The 20,690-nt window shown below is 42.5% G+C and overlaps 1 protein-coding gene across 3 annotated transcripts in view; it reads left to right on the plus strand.

Moving 5' to 3' along the window:
* Positions 1–6,241: 6,241 nt before the first annotated feature.
* Positions 6,242–20,690, plus strand: part of GNB1 (G protein subunit beta 1) — a 75,173-nt gene continuing 60,724 nt past the window's right edge. For all 3 annotated transcript variants that reach the window (XM_063145384.1, XM_063145382.1, XM_063145383.1), the window contains exon 1: positions 6,242–6,338. The gene's annotated coding sequence lies outside the window, so the exon portion shown is untranslated. The remainder of the gene's footprint in view (positions 6,339–20,690) is intronic.

Below are 20,690 nucleotides of genomic sequence, written 5' to 3' on the forward strand. Positions count from 1 at the left end.
AAATACAAACTCCGTCGCAGATTTCTCCAACATGCCTTGGTGACACTGATATAGAACCAAATATATAATCCAGCTTCTTTTTGAAACAGGTTCATTTTAAAGCAGTTAAAGAACAATGTAAGAAACTCAAACCTCGACCAGCTTAATTCCACCTCTACCTCAAAAAGCAAGCCGTTTAAACAGAAATAGTCGCGCGGAAAGCTTATGTAAGTCTACTCAGGAGTGGGTCCCATTGAATTCAACGGTGCTTCGTCCTAGGGAAGTGGGCATAGGATTGCAGCCTGACAGGGCTTATACAAGACACTCCAAAACTACTCCTAGGTGCTTTGCTCGCTCTGTCTCCGCTTTCTGGCAAAGGATGCAAGTGCTTTTCCCCGCACGGAAAATCATTTATCAATAATTCATGTCATCTTTCTGGCAGCTTCTGAGACACAAAAGAACAAGGTCCGGACTGGTCTAGATGTAGCACCACCTAAAGAGAGAGAGAGAGAGAGAGAAAGAGAGAGATGAAGTCATCTATTCTTTTGTTTTTTTCGGGGTTTTCTTTTTTCGGGATGGGGGAGCGCTACTAATATAACCTTGCCACTGAGAACTTTTATTATGAGGCCAGGTCATGGGGGGAAATGGAACAGTTCAAAGAATTCTTTGTCGTTCATGCTCCAAAAGTTTCATTATGAATACAAGCTGTTTGAAGAAGGCTGTGTCATAACCCATGCTGGGGTGGGTAAATTCTCTTCCTAATAATAGTTGATTTTTCACTTGATTTAGTTGTCTCACGGTTGAGAATTACGTGATTCCTCTCCACATGGCTTGAGAGAAGATGCATTTTTGCGTGGGTCCCTCCTCCACGCAAGAGCAGGTTCTGCTCCTTCGCTAAAACCGATTGTTGATAAAGCAATATCAGTTCCTCCAATTATTTTAAGAGCCTCCAGTTTGAAAAAGATTACAAATCTCAAGTTAAACCTTTACCCACATACCCACCCACCCCAATCCCCAAACCTGACCATTTTGGCATGTGCTCCTTTCCCATGTCATGTTACCTAAGAGAACTCAAACTCTCCCCTCTAATTATTTATTATTGCTAAAGCTCCACTGATGTACATGGTGTTTTTCAAGGAATGAGCCAAGTGCCTGCCCCAAGGGGCTTACAATCAAAAATTCAACACAAGGGAGACAACAGTGGAAGGTGAGGAAAATGGAGGCAACGGTTAATAATGTGCTTATTTCACATACTTAGGCAAGCCTTGTATTTTAGCACTAGACTATTTATTTATTAAAAGATTTGTATCCTACCCTATAGCATCAGGATTTCAGGGTGGTGTACAGATAAAATAAATTCAAACAGTATACAACAATAAATAATGTTTACTGTTAAAATTATTTATTAAATAATATTTAAAGCTTATTAAAACATTAACAAGCTAGTAAAAATAAATAAACTAAAAGCAATAAAAACAATTAGAACTATGTGCAGCTTTAGCCCACAAAGGCTTTGATTAAAAAAAACATGTTTTAACTTGGTACTGAAACGAAGCCAGTGTTGGTGCCAGTTGGGCCTGCAAGGGGAAGGCATTCCACAACTGGGTTGCCACAACAGAGTAGGCCAGTAGCCACAGGCAACAAGGAATTCCCTGTGAACGGGCTGGTGGAAAAAGGAGCCTCGTGTGGCGCAGAGCGGTAAAGCAGCAGTTTCTGCAGCTGAAACTCTCCCCACGGCCTGAGTTCGGCCTGGTTTCAGGCAGCCGGCTCGGAAAGGGAATAACGGCCAGGGAAGGCAACGGCAAACCACCCCCATCTTTACCGTCTACCTCATATCATGGAGGCGGGTTGTCAGCTGTTGAAAAGAAGCAATTGAAGGCTGAGCCCTGCCCCCAAATAAAACAGAGTCCTTCCCAATCACTGACGTCACCTAGTAGACTTCCCTCCCCAAATCAGTTTCTCATAAAATACCATAAGTTGCACCAATGCTGCACCTTAAAACGCTAACAAATTTATTACGGCAAAATAAGCCTGCCCTGACATTAAGATCAGCCTCAGAAGCCTGGCTCGGTGTTCCCTGCCACCTGAAATAAAGCACCCAGGGACCACAGACAGGGCCTTTTTGGTTGTGGCCCCAGAGGGGTTTGCTGAGCACTGTCCATATTTTCCTTTTGGAATCAGATGAAAACCTTTAGTTTCATCTCCTCTCTATTTATACTGGATTTTTAACTACTTGCTGCAATTTGTTTGTTTGTTGGATTCTTACTGAATTTGTATGGTTTATTTTGTAAGTTGCTCTGAAAATTGCAAATAAATTATTTGATAAGTAAATGAGTTGTGGGGGGGGTGACTTTCATACTTATGCCACAATAAAACGGTCAGTCTTTTTGGATACAAATGTAAACATGCTTACTAGGGAGTAAGCCTCATTGAACCCAGTGGGATTACTTCTGAGTAACCATGCAGAAGATTGTTCTGCTAAATATAGCCCCACAATAGCATTCTTTGCTCCTATATTTTGTTTATTTCCCTTGTTGGTTGTTTCTCTTGCTTGTGCTTGTAAAAATATTTTATATGTGTAATTTAACAACTGCAATGTATGCTTACAGCAGAATTTGAAAGGTATGGAGAAATAGCCTCTCCAGTACAAATGTATAAAACATATTTTTAAAAAACAAAACAAAATGTAATGTTTGTTGTTATAATCTGAAAACATTTTTTTTTAAAAAAATAGGTTTTAAAAAATTCAAATCACTTGCTTTCTTCTTATTGTCAACGCTTTTCCTACTCTTTTAGGATACAATTCTATACACTTATCTTGAAGTAAGTCCCATTCGACTCTGTGAGGCTTACTTCTGAGTAGACATAAAATAGATTTAAAAAATATTGTGCTGGATAACTCTTTTCCTTTATACTTTTTATTGAAGTGCTCATTATGTGTACTTCAATAAAAGAGGCTAAAACTATAATATACTGCTAAAGCTTTAAGGAAAAAAACCCACTTAAAACTATATTAAAAGATTTTCCAGAGGGGTAGCTGAGTTGGTCTATTTGCAGCGAAAACAGACTCTTGTGGCACCCTAAAGACTAACAAATGCATTCTGGCATAAGCTTTCATGGACTGTAGCCCACTGTAATCCACAAAACCTTATTCCATAATAAATTTGTTAGCCTTTAAGATGCCACAAGACTCTCTTCTGTATATATTATTAGGGTGACCATATGAAAAGGAGGACAGGGCTCCTGTATCTTTAACGGTTGTATTGAAAAGGAAATTTCAGCAGGTATCATTGATATATATGGGGAACCTGGTGAATTTTCCTCTTCATCACAACAGTTAAAGCTGCAGGAGCCCTGCCCTCTTTTAAATCTGGTCACTAGTATAGCTCCTGCAGCTTTAACTGCTGTGATGAAGAGGGAATTTCACCAGTTTCTCCATATATACAAATGACACCTGCTAAAATTCCCTTTTCTATGCAACTGTTAAAAATACAGGAGCCCTGTCCTCCTTTTCATAGGGTCACCCTATATATATTAAAGTCTGTAATGAATGAGTTCCTTTATGAATCGACCCATACACTAGTTCAGCATCCAAGGCCCTCGTCTGGGTGCCTCCTCCGAGGGAGGCACGCAGCGTGGCAAAATGGGAGAAGGCCTTCTTAGTGGTGGCCCCCCAATTCCGGACCGATCTCTCCCTAGTGAGGCCCGGCTGGCACCAACATTATCTTTTCGGCAGCATATAAATTAGCTCTTCATCAGGTCCTGCATTGTCTCTGGCTGATTTAAAAACACATATGGTCTGTGATTATTTTATTGCACTTCTATACCTGCTATCTGTGAATGGCCTGGTTCAGACAACACACTAAACCATGCCGCTTAACCACAAAAATGTTAATGGAACCCATCCGTTAACCATTTTGTGGTTAAGCAGCATGGTTTAGCGTGTTGTCTGAACCAGGCCTATTATGTTTTCATGTAAATGTGTTCTTGTACTTTGCATGATGTATTTTAATAGCTTTTAATCTCTGCAAACCGCCCCAGAGAGCTTTGCCTATGAGGCGGTACTGAAATACAATAAAGGTAGGGTGACCCTATGAAAAGGAGGACAGGGCTCCTGTATCTTTAACAGTTGTATTGAAAAGGAAATTTCAGCAAGTGTCATTTGTATATATGGAGAACCTGGTGAAATTCCCTCTTCATCACAACAGTTAAAGCTGCAGGAGCTATACTAGAGTGACCAGATTTAAAAGAGGGCAGGGCTCCTGTAGCTTTCACTGTTTTGATGAAGAGGAAATTTCCCCAGGTTCTCCATATATACAAATGACACCTGCTGAAATTCCCTTTTCTATGCAACTGTTAAAGATACAGGAGCCCTGTCCTCCTTTTCATATGGTCACCCTATCTGTACCCAAATGACCATAACCTAGAGTGACCCTATGGAAAGGAGGATAGGGCTCCTGTATCTTTAACAGTTGCATTGAAAAGGGAATTTCAGCAGGTGTCATTTGTATATATGGGGAACCTGGTGAAATTCCCTCTTCATCACAACAGTTAAAGCTGCAGGAGCTATACTAGAGTGACCAGATTTAAAAGAGGGCAGGGCTCCTGCAGCTTTAACTGTTGTGATACAGACGGAATTTCACCAGGTTCCCCATATATACAAATGACACCTGCTGAAATTCCTTTTTCTATGCAACTGTTAAAGATACAGGAGCCCTGTCCTCCTTTTCATAGGGTCACCCTATCTGTACCCAAATGACCATAACCTAGAGTGACCATATGGAAAAGAGGACAGGGCTCCTGTATCTTTAACAGTTGCATTGAAAAGGGAATTTCAGCCGGTGTCATTTGTATATATGGAGAACCTGTTGAAATTCCCTCTTCATCACAACAGTTAAAGCTGCAGGAGCTATACTAGAGTGACCAGATTTAAAAGAGGGCAGGGCTCCTGCAGCTTTAACTGTTGTGACGAAGAGGGAATTTCACCAGGTTCTCCATATATACAAATGACACCTGCTGAAATTCCCTTTTCTATGCAACTGTGAAAGATACAGGAGCCCCGTCCTCCTTTTCATAGGGTCACCCTATCTGTACCCAAATGACCATAACCTAGAGTGACCCTATGGAAAGGAGGACAGGGCTCCTGCAGCTTTAACTGGTGTGATGAAGAGGGAATTTCACCAGGTTCCCCATATATACAAATGACACCTGCTGAAATTCCCTTTTCAATACAACTGTTAAAGATACAGGAGCCCCGTCCTCCTTTCCATAGGGTCACCCTAAATAAAGGAAATATTTTTCATTATTCCTCCTAACTGCTCCTTGGACTCAGCAGCTCCCTGTCTTCTTGCTGCTTCTTTCTGTGTATATAATCGTATTTTATTCTCGTTTTCCTGCCATCTTTTATTTCCATTAAAAAGCAGCAGCCAGGCCTCAAAAGAAACCGCCATGAAGCAAAACTGAGGCCATCCTAAATATGCCAAGCTTTTAAAGGGACAAACCCCCCCCAAAAAAAACACCTTTGTCGGGTTTGTGTTTGTTTGTTTGTTTCAGTTTCTACAAGGCTACTTTTGGGGGAATGAGAAAGCCTTTATTAAGGTAAAATTTTATGATAAAACGGGAAAGAGCGCCTCAAAATCACCTCAGAGCCACCCTGTGAGGGAAAAAGAGAAAGGAGGAGAGAGACACACATAGGCCAAACATGGGCGGAGCCGCGCGCGGGGTTTCCCAGCCGGGCCGCAGGGGCGGGGACGCGAGCGAAGGCGAAGGAAAGCGAAGGAAGGAAGGAAGCGGCTCTTACCCGCCCGCCCGCCCAACTTTGCCCTGCCGCGCCCAGACGACACTCCGCGTTCCCTATGGCCGCGAGCGGCAGCTGAGTGAGTGAGTGAGTGAGTGGTGGAGCCGCGCCGCCGCCGCCGACGGAAAACAAAGCAACAAATCCAGAAAAGAAAGCCTGCCCGCCCGAGCGCCTCCCCTCAGGGGGCTTTTTTTCCTTCGACGTCGCTGTTGCTGTTGTTGGTGCAGCCGCCGCCCTCCTTTTTCGTGCCTTCGTGAGGGGACGGAGCGGCTGCCACGCGCAGCGCGGGGCGGGCGACGAGGCGGCGGCGGCGGCGGGGCCTCCCCTCTCCCGGTTGATTTCTTTCTCCTCAGCCTCCCCCCCCTCTCCGTTTCTTCCTTCCCCACCACCACCGTTGCCTGGACGGACTGAGGCACCGACGACGACGAAGCAGCAGCGCCTCAGCGGCGGGGGGGTCTGAAGAGGGTCGCCCGCGACGGGGCAGCGAAGGGGGGAGGGAGGCGGATCTTGGCCCGGGGCGACGGCTGCGGTGGCAGTGAATGAGCAGCGGCCGTCGAGGAAGGTGAGAAAGGGGGGGAGGGAGGGAGGGAACGAGGAAGAAAGGGGTTGTCCCCCCCCACCCCCTTCTTTTCATTATTACCTCCCCAACACCCCTCCCCCATACAGACCAGGTTGCCCCCCCATAAGACCCTATGAATGCCCATCAACCCCCCCCAGCATGGTAACCCCAAGACCCTATGAATGCTCGTCCATCCCCCCCCCACTATGCTCACTGCCATAGACACTATTAATGCACATCCACCCCCCACCATGTTGACTCCTATAAGGCCCCCCTGAGACCCTGTTAATGTTCATCAACCTCCCCCCAGCTTGCTAACTAACCCCCATCAGAACCTCTGAGACCCTATTAATTCCCACCCCCTGCATATTCTCCCATAAGAACCCCTAAGATCCTATTAATTCCCACCCCCTGCATATTCTCCCATAGAACCCCTAAGATTCTATTAATTCCCACCCCCTGCATATTCCCCCATAAGAACCCCTAAGATTCTATTAATTCCCACCCCCTGCATAGTCCCCCATCAGAACCTCTGAGACCCTATTAATTCCCACCCCCTGCATAGTCCCCCATCAGAACCTCTGAGACCCTATTAATTCCCACCCCCTGCATATTCCCCCATAAGAACCCCTAAGACCCTATTAATTCCCACCCCCTGCATATTCTCCCATAGAACCCCTGAGTCCTATTAATTCCCACCCCCTGCATATTCTCCCATAGAACCCCTGAGATCCTATTAATTCCCATCCCCCTGCATATTCTCCCATAAGAACCCCTAAGATCCTATTAATTCCCACCCCCTGCATATTCTCCCATAGAACCCCTGAGATCCTATTAATTCCCATCCCCCTGCATATTCTCCCATAAGAACCCCTAAGATCCTATTAATTCCCATCCCCCTGCATATTCTCCCATAGAACCCCTAAGATCCTATTAATTCCCACCCCCTGCATATTCTCCCATAAGAACCCCTAAGATCCTATTAATTCCCACCCCCTGCATATTCTCCCATAGAACCCCTAAGATTCTATTAATTCCCACCCCCTGCATATTCCCCCATAAGAACCCCTAAGATTCTATTAATTCCCACCCCCTGCATAGTCCCCCATCAGAACCTCTGAGACCCTATTAATTCCCACCCCCTGCATAGTCCCCCATCAGAACCTCTGAGACCCTATTAATTCCCACCCCCTGCATATTCCCCCATAAGAACCCCTAAGACCCTATTAATTCCCACCCCCTGCATATTCTCCCATAGAACCCCTGAGTCCTATTAATTCCCACCCCCTGCATATTCTCCCATAGAACCCCTGAGATCCTATTAATTCCCATCCCCCTGCAGATTCCCCCATAAGAACCCCTAAGATCCTATTAATTCCCATCCCCCTGCATATTCCCCCATAAGAACCTCTGAGATCCTATTAATTCCCACCCCCTGCATATTCTTCCATAGAACCCCTGAGATCCTATTAATTCCCATCCACCCCCCTTTTCCTAGCATGTTGACTCCCATAAAAATCTTTCTCCCCAACCCCCCCAACATCTTGAATCCCATAGGAACCCCATAGACCTTATTAATGTCCATCCAACCTCCATCCCAGTATGTTAACTCCTTTAAGAACCTCTCAACCCTCCCCCAACATGCTGAATCACAAAGGAACCCCTGAGACCCTATTAATACCCATCAACTACACCCACAGCATGTTCTCCTATAGGAAACTCTGAGACCCTATTAACACCCATCCACACACTCAAAGTATGTTGGCTCCCATAAGAACCCCCTTCCCACATGTTGATTCCCCGTAATGCCCATCAATACACCCCCCAAGCATGCTGACCCCCCTAAATAAAACCCATAGAGCTTAAATCCCCCCCAAATATCCCTCCACAGGCCCCTTTCCAAACCCCCTTCCATACTGAGATCTTTCTACTCCCCACCCCTTAAATCTGTCTTGCATTTCCCTCACTTCAACTCATTCTTACGCTTCCCCCCCCCCCCACGCCTTTCTTCCCTCTGCCTCCCCCGCAAAAGCCTCCATTCTTCCCCCTCCTTTTCATCACCTCTCCCTTCCCCGGCCTTAAAATACTATTCTCACCCCCACCCCGAACCATTTCCTTATCTCTCCACTTCTTCACCCATATGACCCCTTATAGCACCATTGACACACATATATATGTGTAAGTATATTAACATCCTTGATTTCAGAGTCTGAATTATTGGTGTGGGCTTAATGAAATCCACAAGCCCCACCCCTGAAGTCTCTCTCCCCCCCCCCCCGCCCCACTTTAGTCAAATCATGCCCCTCCTGTGGCATTCTAAAAACAGAAGCTTGGAAGTGTGTGTATAGGGGGACACACAAAGGCTAAAAGGGGCCTTGTAATTTAAGCATTTCTCCCATATTTTTTCTCTTTCCCTTTTCACCTCCCACACATTCATTCCTCCCTCCCCCTCCTCTTCCTTTCCCCCCTACCCCTCTCCCTCCCACTTCATGACTTAAATCCTGTTTCTTCTCTTCCCCCCCACCCCCTTCTATCCTATTTTTCTGCTGCTGCCACAATGCCTCTCCCTTCTTTGCCGCTTTTGGCCATTCTTCCCTATTGCTGCTACTTCTGCTTTCCGCTCCCTTCTGTAATACTGTCCTTCCCCCCTCCCAATCTGCTTCAAATCCTTTCTCTACTGACTCCCCTCCATTTTGCTCTTTCTTTCCTCCCCACCCCACTGCCTCCAATCTTGCTGCTACTCAATTCTGTCCACCCAGCAGTGCCGTCTCTCCCGACTCAGAAGTGCCTAGTCCTTTTCCAAAGGCTGCTGACATAGGGAAATCAAGAAATAACCATTTAGATTTGTTTTTGCTTTCATTGTCTCCATCACTGTCCCACCCATTTCAGAACATCAGAGGGGAGTGTTTCTCTGTAGCTGCTGGACAGAAATATGTGTGTGTATGGGGGGGGGGGTTGATTCTTTTCTGCGTTGAGGCTAGAAAGGGAGGGAGTTGTGGGGAGGCAACCAAGTCCACAGAGAGGCAGCTTGGGAGAAATTTTCAAGAGTGCTGTATGTATGGCTGATACTGTAATGGTGGAAGATTGATTGGGTGGAGGAGAAACAGGGCGAGACTCCCTTAAAAAAGGGCTAAGAAAATGGGATCTTGGTGGTTTTCTTCCTTTTTACAGTAGGAAAGGGTGAGTGTGTGCATAGGTGGTAAGAAATGCTTTCTATTTCTCTTGTCATAGTTGAGAGAATTACCTGCCTTTTTATTTGAGAAACATGCTTCTCTGTTTTAATAGGTGTTGTGTAATTTTGCCGTTAATGTGTCAGCTCAGGGTAGATGTTGGCTGCAGAAGAATAAGGGAGTCGGCTGCAATAATATTTGTGGAACACCCCCTACACACACACACAGTTTAAGGGAAATGGCATTTTTGTAGCAGCATCTTTTTAAAAAATCTACCTGAATTTCTAAAATTACCTATAATGAGGGAAAGGGGCGTGGAGACCATTGAGTGACACTAAAGAAAGAATAAATCCAGAAGATAGGGAAGGTTTTATTTTAGAAGAAGAAAGACATGGTGTCAGTAAGAAAATTAGCATGATATAGAGGCTATCAATTTATCATTTGTGAAGATGAATTTAAAATTTTACGAATGTGATTTTTGCCATGATTGCCTTAGCAAAACTGATTCTTGGGCCACATTTTATGTAAGATGTGGTTCCTGGCTGCCCTTTCCTCCCCGCTTTAAACAAGCCAAATGCTGTTTTCATTAAAAAGAAAGATTGAACAGTCAGAGAAGTGCTGCTCATGCACCCTCCCATCCATGTGGATCTGGATGTGGGGTGGGGAAGCAAAAAACCAAAAATCATGAAGAGGCCCTCGTCCCAGCTTGGTTATTTGCGTGCATAACCTGAGATTTGTTGCATATTTTAAGACTTTTCTTCTAAGCACAGCTTGTAAATAGAGACACAAGGTTGCTGTCTATGTGAAATGCATGTTAGAAGTAGAGAAGGAGATAAAACCTTAATTCATCTTAATGTGTTAAGCATTTTCTCTCCCTTGTATAATTTTGGAAGAAGGAATTGAATAGGTCAATTGTCTTAGTGGTTGCAGATTATGGAGGGTGTGCGTGTACCCCCCTTTTTTCCCCTGGGAATGAATGGATCTTTTTGTGTCGGCCCGGTAACTGCAACAAGATGGCGTTTGAAGGAAGGCAACTCTTCATTTTCAACTCAACATCACTGCTTCGCTAAACTAAATCCTGCAGTTGAGATTTGTTTTCTGACTTTGATCATCTTTTCTTTTCTTAATTAATAGGTTTGTTTTGTTGGGGCTTGGAAAGTGGCAGATGTCCTGTTTTTTTTAATCTTTCGGTGCTTTTCAGTCCCCAAATAAACAGTGGGTGGGTGGAGTAAATAGTTTACTGAAATGTTTACATTGTGGCATAAATTCACTAGATAAAGTGAGAAGGAATGGTTTTAACTTTTCAGAGCCACCACGTAAGTTTTTAAAGCCATTTTACTGTATAGTATATTGTTGCCACCAGTTTTCTTCTACAGTGCAGCTTATATAAATTTTGCACAAGCGTTATTTGTAGAACTGTGTAATCTGTCAGTGGGATCACATGTGACCTCTTTGTGATGGGAAGGGAATGCGGTTCTGCTTCAGAACCCTTTAATATGTTGCTGTTCCTGCAGTAGCATTTGACCTGATGTTCTTTAGTTAAATAAATATGAATAAAAATTGGCATGAAACAAAAGCTTATTGGGTTAGTAAAACATTTTCCCTTGTCATTTATATGTCCTGTATGCTTTATGAAAAACACAAGTGGTAATATTGTATTAATAGTGCAATCCTATGCATGTCTACTCAGAAGTATGTCCCATTGAGTTCAATGGCACTTATTCCTAAGTAAGGGTCTGTTGGATTGCAGCCTAAATGCTTATTAAAGTGGGCTGTACACTCGGATGAGATTTTAAAATTAGGTAATTTATTATTATAAAGCTATTAGTGTTCATATCCCAATTGGGCTGAAGTACTGCAGACTAAACTGATCCAAAATAAATTCATTTGGAAGCAAGGTCTATTGATTTCAGTGGAACATGTTTCAGAGTATGTTTGGAATTGTGCCGGCAGTCTCCACTGACATTTGGGTTCACACTGGTGCCCTAAATTTCAGCTTTGGAAAGATGTCATTTGGTGTCAAATTGCTATTAATGGCTTAAAGCAGCATTTCCCAAACTAATTTGACCATGGAACACTTTTGGGCTAGAAATATATTGACAGAACCCATATTGCCACATGTAATGCTGAAAAGTGCATCTGATATTTTATTTGGGTTTTCAAAAGTTAGTTTTGGGGGGATGTTTCATATTTTAATATAATTAGGGCAGAATGGCAAAAAATTATCTGAGTGAACTCTTGACTTCCTTATAGGAGCCCCTAAAATTTAATTTGCAGAGCTTAGAGCCACACCCAAGTCCTAAAAGTTAATTTAGGAGCACCAGAAGCTGCCTTATTCTGAGTCAGGCCATTGGTCCATCTACCCCAGTGTTGTCAACACTGACTGGCAGTGGCTCTCCGGGGTTTTAGGCAGGAATCTTTCCAGCCCTACCTGGAGATCCTGGGAATTGAAGCTGGGACTTTCTGAATGCAAAGCAGGGGCTCTATCACTTAGTCAGAGCCCCCTCCTAGAACAGTACTCAAGCCTTAAAATTGATTTACAGAACCTAGAGCCCTAAAAATCAATTTACAAAGCCTAGAGCTGCACCCAAGCCTTAAAAAATAATTTACGGTGCCTGGAGTTGCACCCAAGTTGGAAAAGAAAAGAAACAACAACTATCCTACCTTCTTGCTGATGGGTCTGCTAAGGGTCTGGAAGGATTCAAATTGGGAGTAAGGGGGAGCGAGTGACCACGCTGCCACTGATGTATTCCTCACTTCTGCTGTCAATGAGCAACTTACAATAGCCCTGTTCTTAGGTTGTTAGTGTAACATCCGTACCCAGATGTTCTGTGTTGTTTAGGGCTTAGACAACCCAGAGTTAACCTATGATTTGTTGTTGGACATCATGTTATTAACCTTCGAACAGGGCTAATGTTGAAAAGCAGTAGTGAGGAGCTTGCTTGCCCCCTAGCAATTAATTGGTTAAATAATGCACAGTTTAGCTTTACGTGCAACCTGGGTCTTTATTTATTTATTATAGCACTTTTATCCCGCCCTTTAGCCCTAGAAGGCTCTCAAGGTGGCTTATAAAAATAATTCTTAAGACAGCCCCTGCCCACAGGCTTAGAATCTAAAAAACATGACATAAAAGGAAAGGGGATTGGGAGGGAAGAGGAAAAAAGCTAATTTAGGCCCTAGATTCTTAGTTGCAAAGTTCAGAAGGTCATGAACACAGTAGAAGGGCTGCTGCTTCCTCTCCCTCTGTTGGCAGGAGGGTGGGGGGCTCTCAGCTGGATCTGGATCAGGGCACAATGGAGAAGTGCCTGGCTGCTTCCTTTCCTTATTTCCTGACTCTAGGTACATACACCAGTCATATGATGCAAATACTGTGCTCTGATAGAGGTGTGCATTCTAGCCATAATGGCGTGAGGTGTGGTGGGGTTATTATATGTTCTTCATTGCCTCCAGTTTACAGGAGCCAATGAAGGCTTCACATCACAGTAGTAGTGTTTACAATCTAAGTACTACTCAACTAAGTATTTTTGATACATATATAATTTTATATTTAAATATTTTAGATGGAAAAATACTGCAGGTCTTGAAATTTTCTCATGGAAACTCTATTCGCATCAAGTGGAACAGCAGGATTCCAAGGAACACAGGTTGGGAAATACTGGATTAAAGTAATGCAATTAAAATTGTATTACTTGAATTTTTAGCCTACACTGGAAGGCTTGTTAGGGCAGGATAAATAACGTTTATTCATTTAGTAAACCTCTATCTTACATTCAACAAACAGCAGAAAATAATACAACATAATATTAAAAATCAATACAAATAAAACTTAGCAATAGAACATGATCAATGCATCACAGATAAGAGAGCAAAAACATTTAAAATTTGCTTAAAAGACCTAAAATTTCTAAAACTATTTAGGAATGGTTAAATATTTTTTGTTATTACACTTTTCCCTTTAAATGTTGTCCTCAGATCATTATCATACAATGGAATTACAACAAAAAATAAAATCTTAACTTCAGCGATTCCCAAATTCAATTCAGTCCATCAAATGCTATATCTTAAGTTTTAAAGTTACTTCTAAGCATTTTATTATAGATCATAATTTTTAGTAGTTTAGGCAAGTCTCATTCTCTTCCTCCCCCAGCACAAATTTTGCATTTGGCATCAGGTTTATTTTCAGGATCTCCTTTTTGTGTGGTTTGTGTCCACATTGGTACTTTGTAGTTGAGCTGCACATAAAAAGTAAATGTTTGAACAAATTCAATTGAATAAATAAAATTATTTATTCAAAAATAAATAAACCAAATTGGCATTTGGTTTATTTATCACTATTTGTATTTTCATGTATGCACTGTTGGAACGATCATGTTTCATATTTTCCTTTCTTTGGCCTTTGCTCTATAAGAGCAGGTGGTAAAATAACCTAAGGGCCTGTAGTCATGGGCTGTGCACAGTAGAGTTTATCCCTATTTATTCCTTGCAGCTGCTAGGTCAGTGTGCAGTAGGCAATCTGTCATGATATTATATGTGTCTGGCATGAGAACCTCAATTGTTAATCCAGTTGGAAATGTTTGAACTTTGAAGATAACCATATCATTGTGTGGGGACATTGGTTGATGTTGCAATACTAGGTCTTATGGAAAATAAGTTATTCTCTAATACAACTTGGGAGAGGGTCAAAACCAGCAATATGCTCTGCTGACTTAAATAATTTAGTAAGTGCTTAGCATTTCAACATTTTTTAAAAAGTAAAAGCAATGCTAATTAAAACTAGCCTTTGGTGCAAGAGAGATTAATATCTTTTGTATCTTTGACTTAGATTTCAATAATAGGGGTTACATAGCTGCTAGAGAAATGCTGTATTTTTGAAGTACATTTAACTCTACAATGAGTAGAGAACACATTATAATCTTGTGCTTGTAGGCCATCACGCCTTCAGATCAACCCAGCCCATGGTTGGCAGTTTGTGTGCAATATGCTTCTTGAAATACCAGGAAATAAAGTTAGGTCATTAAACGAGCAACTAACTGTTCTAGGAGGGATTACTGTGATTTCTCAACCACAGTGTGGAGTCAGACAGAGTGCTTTTAACTTTGGTAAAGACTCTAATCTACGATCTATAAATAAGTTTTAAAAGTAACATTGTATCTTGTAAAGTTGCATTTAGGGGGGAAATTGATTCCACAACCTCACTTAATAGAAGCCAAGTTTCATTAATAATGGGTCACTACCCTTGGTTTTTTGGTCATTTCCCCCCCCCCCCCAGCAATTAAAAGTGAGTGTGTGTGTGGGGGTATTCTGTTATTAACTGAGAACTTTCAGTGGAAAAATCGCACTTCTGCTCAAAATACTGTCGCTTTTGCTTCCGGTATGTTGCAATTGGCTCAAGTTTCAGTCCCTGAATTGGATTAAATTCTTACTGTCCATGGATTTTGGCTTTGCATTAGTGGATTGGTAATTGATATTCTCAATTTTAATATCCAGATGTAGCCATATGGCATTCCATATTGTTTTGAGATTGCCATTAACACTAGCCTGACAGTAAAAAAAAAAAGGGGGGGAGAGAATAATATTGAATATCGCAAAAAAAAAAAAACCTCTTACAAAAGGTATAATGGGAGAAAAGGGGGTATGTTCCAAGATTGCCATCTGGTCTTTTTAAGAATATAGATAATTCTGAAAGGCTTAAGGTTTGACTATTTTATTAAAAACAACTGGTTATATTCGGGCCTGGTGTGGCATTATTGCAAAGAATGGAAGGGGCATGGTCACTTCTCATAGGGCTTATAGTCAGATAGAGCTAAGATGAAGAAAGGGGCAGGGATTGGTAATAAAATAGAAAAGAATGGTTTAGGAACGGCTTTGTTGGAAGATGCAAATCCTAAGGTGGAACCTAAAGGCCTTAATAATGAAAGAGCAGGAACCTATTCCAGTCATAATGAATAGCATGATGTCAGGACTGGAAGAAGCGAACAAAGAAGGCTGATCATAACATGTGGCTATAGAGGTTAAAGGAGGGAGAATATCAGGGGTGGAGAGGTGGAGAATCTACTGTTTAAACTTCATAGGATTGCTTGTCTTGCGTTGAAAGAACGTTTTATTGAGAGCCACCCATTCCGTAAGAGGCTTTCCTGTCATTAACGTTGTGTTATGCTGCTCCAGAATTAGTATATGATGGTATCCAAAGTGGCTGAGAAGTATTGCATATGTGAAATTCTTGATGTTGACTTTCTAAGTGGCTCTTATATTTGAGATATTTCAGAGAAGATATATGTTTGGATATCTGCATTATAAAATGTGGATAACCTGGGAATGGGTACCAACAAATGGCCGTTTGCTATATGTGTTAGCTCATTATTCCAGCCTTGTTGTAGTTTCTGCTTTTTCTAAGAAAGTTTAGTCTGTTGAGGTCTAACTAGAGATTGGAGATGCATGATTGACGCTCCCACAGGTTTCTTTTCTTCTTCTTTTTAATGTAGCAGTGGGGGTAAATTGGATTGGGAAAGTGCTACTGCAGGAGGAAGATTGCCTGCCTTTCTCATTTTCCCCGTTGAAACCCCCCCCCCACTATTTGCAGATTGGTACCTACAATGTAGAGGGTGGGGTTAACTGGGAAAGGGGGGGCAGAGGGTTAAAGCCCCTCCCCCAGGATTGTGATCCTAATATGGATCCCTCACTGCATGTCATTTGCCATTTTTAGATAACTCTGAGAGATCTAAACATGCCATCTCTTGCCATAATCTAGTTCTTCTCTAAGTCTGCTTCAAAACCCAGAGCAAGTGTCACAACACAAAGTGTCTTGTGGTACCTTTTAAGGATAATTTATGATTGTAAGAGGCCACCATCAAATGCATGACAGCGTTGACGTATATAAACATTTATTTACATGCATGTACATACATTATCTTGATCTTTATTGCTTGCACAATTCATGGTATTGAGAAATTTGGGGTGTATGTTAATCTTTCTGATAACTGGGTATTCTTCTGCATATAGTTTTCTTTGTCTAGTGACTCCACTGCATGCCTGCCACAATAGCAATAATAATTCCCAGTTGGCACCATTTTTAAAAAATTATCTGTGAGAAACTCAAAAAATTGTGTGTTCATCTTTTTTTTAAAAAAGGAGGGGCAAGGAGAAGCTTTTAGTTTAGTTAACTTTGCTTTTTGTTTAAATCATTTGTTAAATAAGAATAATATAATTACCTGAGGCAAATAGAAAAGATGATGAGGGCCAAGGCATGTTAAGGTAAAACGCAACACCCACGAGCTAATTGATATGTAAAACTTCATCTGATAACTGATCTCTTGCACCTTAAAAGTGGTTAACATGGAAATATAACAACTCTTATTGCTGTTGTTTTCTCTTGCTAGTGAGATATATATAAAAAGATGGGTTTTGTAGAAATATTTCATATCTTGGAAGGGGGGGATACTCAGTTTTAACGATTTTCAAACACTGATTCTCCCTAGTGTGGGTCTCCAGAGGGAGCCACGGAAGACTATCTTCCTGGGGAAGATTTTTAGCAGTGGTGAAGAAAGTACATAATTTACTTCACTGTTTGCAATTCAGCACAAGAGAATACTTTCCCATTCCTGCTGTAAAGTTTTTGAAGAGCAGTGTCTTCAGTGTTCTCCATAGCATGAAGGTTAAGGTACAAGCTGCTGGTTCTTTCAGTGATTGGTGATGGTGTTCTCAACATAGCGAGCTGTAGTAAGATTCTCTTTTTTTTTCTGATGAAGTTTTGCCTTAGATGGAATGCCTGCATATAATAGGATGGAAAAGATATTGACTGATTACAGTTTTAGAAGAAGGCTTCTCTGGTACTGTTGAAACTTGGGCAAGAGAGGAGAAATCAAGTAGTGGCAGCAGAACAAATCCTACTTTTTGAATACAGAGTGAAGTTTTTTAACACTTGAATATGTTCAACATTTACATGTGAATACACACACTAGGGAGGCCCTTGATGCAAACTTTGATAGCCCCTGCTATCAACGGATACTATACTGAGCTCTTAACACGTGTAGCCCAATGAAATGAAAGGGTGATATAGAAGTCTAGTGCCTGGGTTGTACCCAAATTAAACTAGGTACAAATTAACCCAAGGTGAAATGTATAAGTCTTTCAAGTGATTTAAAATGTGTGTTCTGGTTTTGCTGTTTTGATAATTTGACAATTGTTGCCATATTTATGGAAATCTATTTCATGTGTTTCTGTGATAATTTCTCCGTCTTTTTGAGGCATCAAAGATATTTGGATAAAATAAAGATGATCTAGAACTTTGATACACACATTTACAAGGGGAAAGTAAGGGCAGGATGTGAGCCTTGTGTAGAATCAGATTCCTTTTTTCTGAAAAGTTTTTTTATAATTTGCCTTCTAATTACAAGTTAGCAGTTTCAAAGGCTTGATTTAAATGACCAGAAGTAATTTCCAGTGCATTCTTGGGAATACTTGTATTTTTCCCCCTTGGATGCCTGTGGGAATGCTAAAATTACCCAATCTCTCTCTCTCTCTCTTTCTCTGTGTGTGTGGGTGTGTGTGAGAGAGATCTGGTTCGCATGACCTGACAACCCACAGTGTTCCAGGGTGGCTTGTTATGATGCCCAAATCCATCGCTGTTTCCTCAGCCTGGTTTGTTAACTATGTACAAGCCACCCATGGGTTGTCGTTGGGTCGTTCAAGGTAGCTTGTTTTTAAGATGGCTTTTTGTGCATCTGAACCCAGCAGAATGGCTTGGACATGTTTTGTTGCAAAGGGCTACAGAGCTGCCTGTCTAGAGCAGTGAAAAACTCAGCCGCTCCTTGCACTGCCTTCCGCACCCCCTCCTCTTCCTTCTCCAGCTCTGCGTTTCATTTGAGAGCAAGTGGCTTTATCCCCTTATGAGCGGAGTTAGAACAGCTATGTGTGTATGCATGATTGACTTATGTCTGGGTAAGTGCAACCCACCCACCCCAATTCAGGAACATGGTGACTTGGGAGGGGTGATTTAACCTTCCCCTCTCCTGTTTTCATGGTGAAATCCCCCCCCCCCCGCAGCAGGGGAGGGTGTTTTTAACCATTTCCTTTTGGGGGGGAATTTCAGCATGAAAATAGGGAGGAAAGCTTACATTCCCCCTCTTGAATCACCATAGCCCTGAATTTGAGATGTGCACACTTACTCAGAGGTAAGTCAATCACACATAGACATATAGCTACGCTGCGAAGACAAATGGGCTGTGAGGAGCAGCCAAGGAGCCTTTTTTTAACTGTTAAAGAAAATAAATAAAATCCTCAGCCCCCTCATCCTAAAAAGCAAAGTAAACCCCTCTCTTCACTCCAAAGGTTCGGGTCCAGGTTATTTGAAATAACGCATTTTCCCTTATGAGCCTGCCCGTGCTTTGAGATCTTCTAGAGAGGCCCTTCTTTCAGTCCCACCTTCTTCACAGGCACGCTTGGTGGGAACATGGGAGAGGGCCTTCTCGGTGGCTGCTCCGGTGCTCTGGAACTCTCTTCCTGGGGAAGCTAGGCTGGCTCCCTCCTTGATGGGCTTTCGGAAGCAGGCTAAAACTTTTTTGTTCAAGCAGGCCTTTGGAGAATAATCTGGCCCTCCATCTATGTTAATGTCTAATAATTTTGTTGTGTATTTTTTAATTGTTTATGGTTTTGTTTCCCTCCCCCCCCCCTTGTATATTTTAAACTTTGTAAGGCCGCCTTGAGGCCCAGCATTGGGCAAAAGGCGGGATACAAATAAATATAATAATAATAATAATAATGTGTATGTCAATGCAGGTGCTTTGCAAGGCAAAAAAGTGGGAGAGGGGCAGAGAGCATCTCACCATGGTAGGAGTATAGAGGAGTTGTGCTGCAAAGGCCTCTGGGATATGTGCTGGAAGTGAGCGAGAAGACAAATGAGGAAACAAACCATGGCAAGCTAGCGAGGACCTGATCATTTGTTTGCAGCAATGTGGCTTAGTGACCAATTAACCAACCCACCAAGGCTTGTTTTAAGTGTGGCTTATTATCACGTGTGAACTGGCTCTAAAACAGCCCATGGGTTCTGGGTGCCTTGTTAACCACAGCAACAAGCCACCATTGCCAGGATTGCACAACCCGGAAGCCACGCCAGCGAGGGTGATAATGCAAATCCCTCTGGCATGTGACCTTGAGGGGGCCATAGCACAGTGGTAGAGCTCATGCTTCACATGCACAGCGTTCTAGGTTCAATCCCCGGCATCTCCAGCTTGGGATGGAAAAATTCCTGCCTGAAACCCTAGAGAGCCGCTGTTGCCAGCCAAGTGTTGGCAGTACTGGGCTAGATGAACCAAACGTCTGACTCCGTATAAGCCTTCCTATGAACAGCACGCACGATGGGAGAAATAAGCCACCACAGCTTATTTCCCGCTCTGTGATTGTGCAAACCCCATCAGAGAGGGTGTGAGAGAGACCTCTTTGCACACAATGGCAAGCCACGGATGGTGAATTTCTCCATGGGGTTTGCCGGTTTGCATTTTGAAAATTCAGGTTGCAGTGGGGGGCAGGTGCGCCATGGCTTGTTACATGTGAACCCGGCAAGGGTCGGTTGTTGGGATGGTTAACAAGCCAATCAGAACCTATGGCCTATTTAAAGGTTGCGGGTGGCTTGTTAACACCCCAACAGCCCATCCTTGCCAGGTTCGTGCTTCCCACCATGGCTTGAATTTTCAAAATGGCGGCCAGCACCACAGTAGGAAGCTCTGTAGGGAAATACACTCTCAGTGGCTTCTCATTATGTGCGAACTAGCTCAGTGTGTGTGTATTTCCATTTTGCTTGCTATTACTGGGGAGTATTGGGGAGAGAATAAATATAACTTTGTATTTTAGGAACAGAGGAAGATGCTTTATACAGAGTCAAATCATTGGTTTTTCTAGCTCAATATTGTTTATTCTGATCAGCCACAGCTCTCCAGGGTTTCAGGCAGGAGTCCTTTCTAGCCATACCTCGAGATGCCAGAGATTGAACCTGAAACCTTTTGCAAGCACTGAGTTATGATTCTTCCCTTAGTATTATATGCTGTTCTTCAGGTCCAGATGTTTGTTGCCTAATCGTTTAAAAGCAAACTAAGTGAAGTGAGCACTTGTTAATTTAACACAAGCTGCAAACTATAATGGTCTAATCCTAAGGACACTTTTAGTCCCCTTATTTGAAATATTTGTTGCAAAA

Source organism: Elgaria multicarinata, chromosome 20 (genome assembly GCF_023053635.1).
Source record: "Elgaria multicarinata webbii isolate HBS135686 ecotype San Diego chromosome 20, rElgMul1.1.pri, whole genome shotgun sequence".
NCBI classification, from domain to species: domain Eukaryota; kingdom Metazoa; phylum Chordata; class Lepidosauria; order Squamata; family Anguidae; genus Elgaria; species Elgaria multicarinata.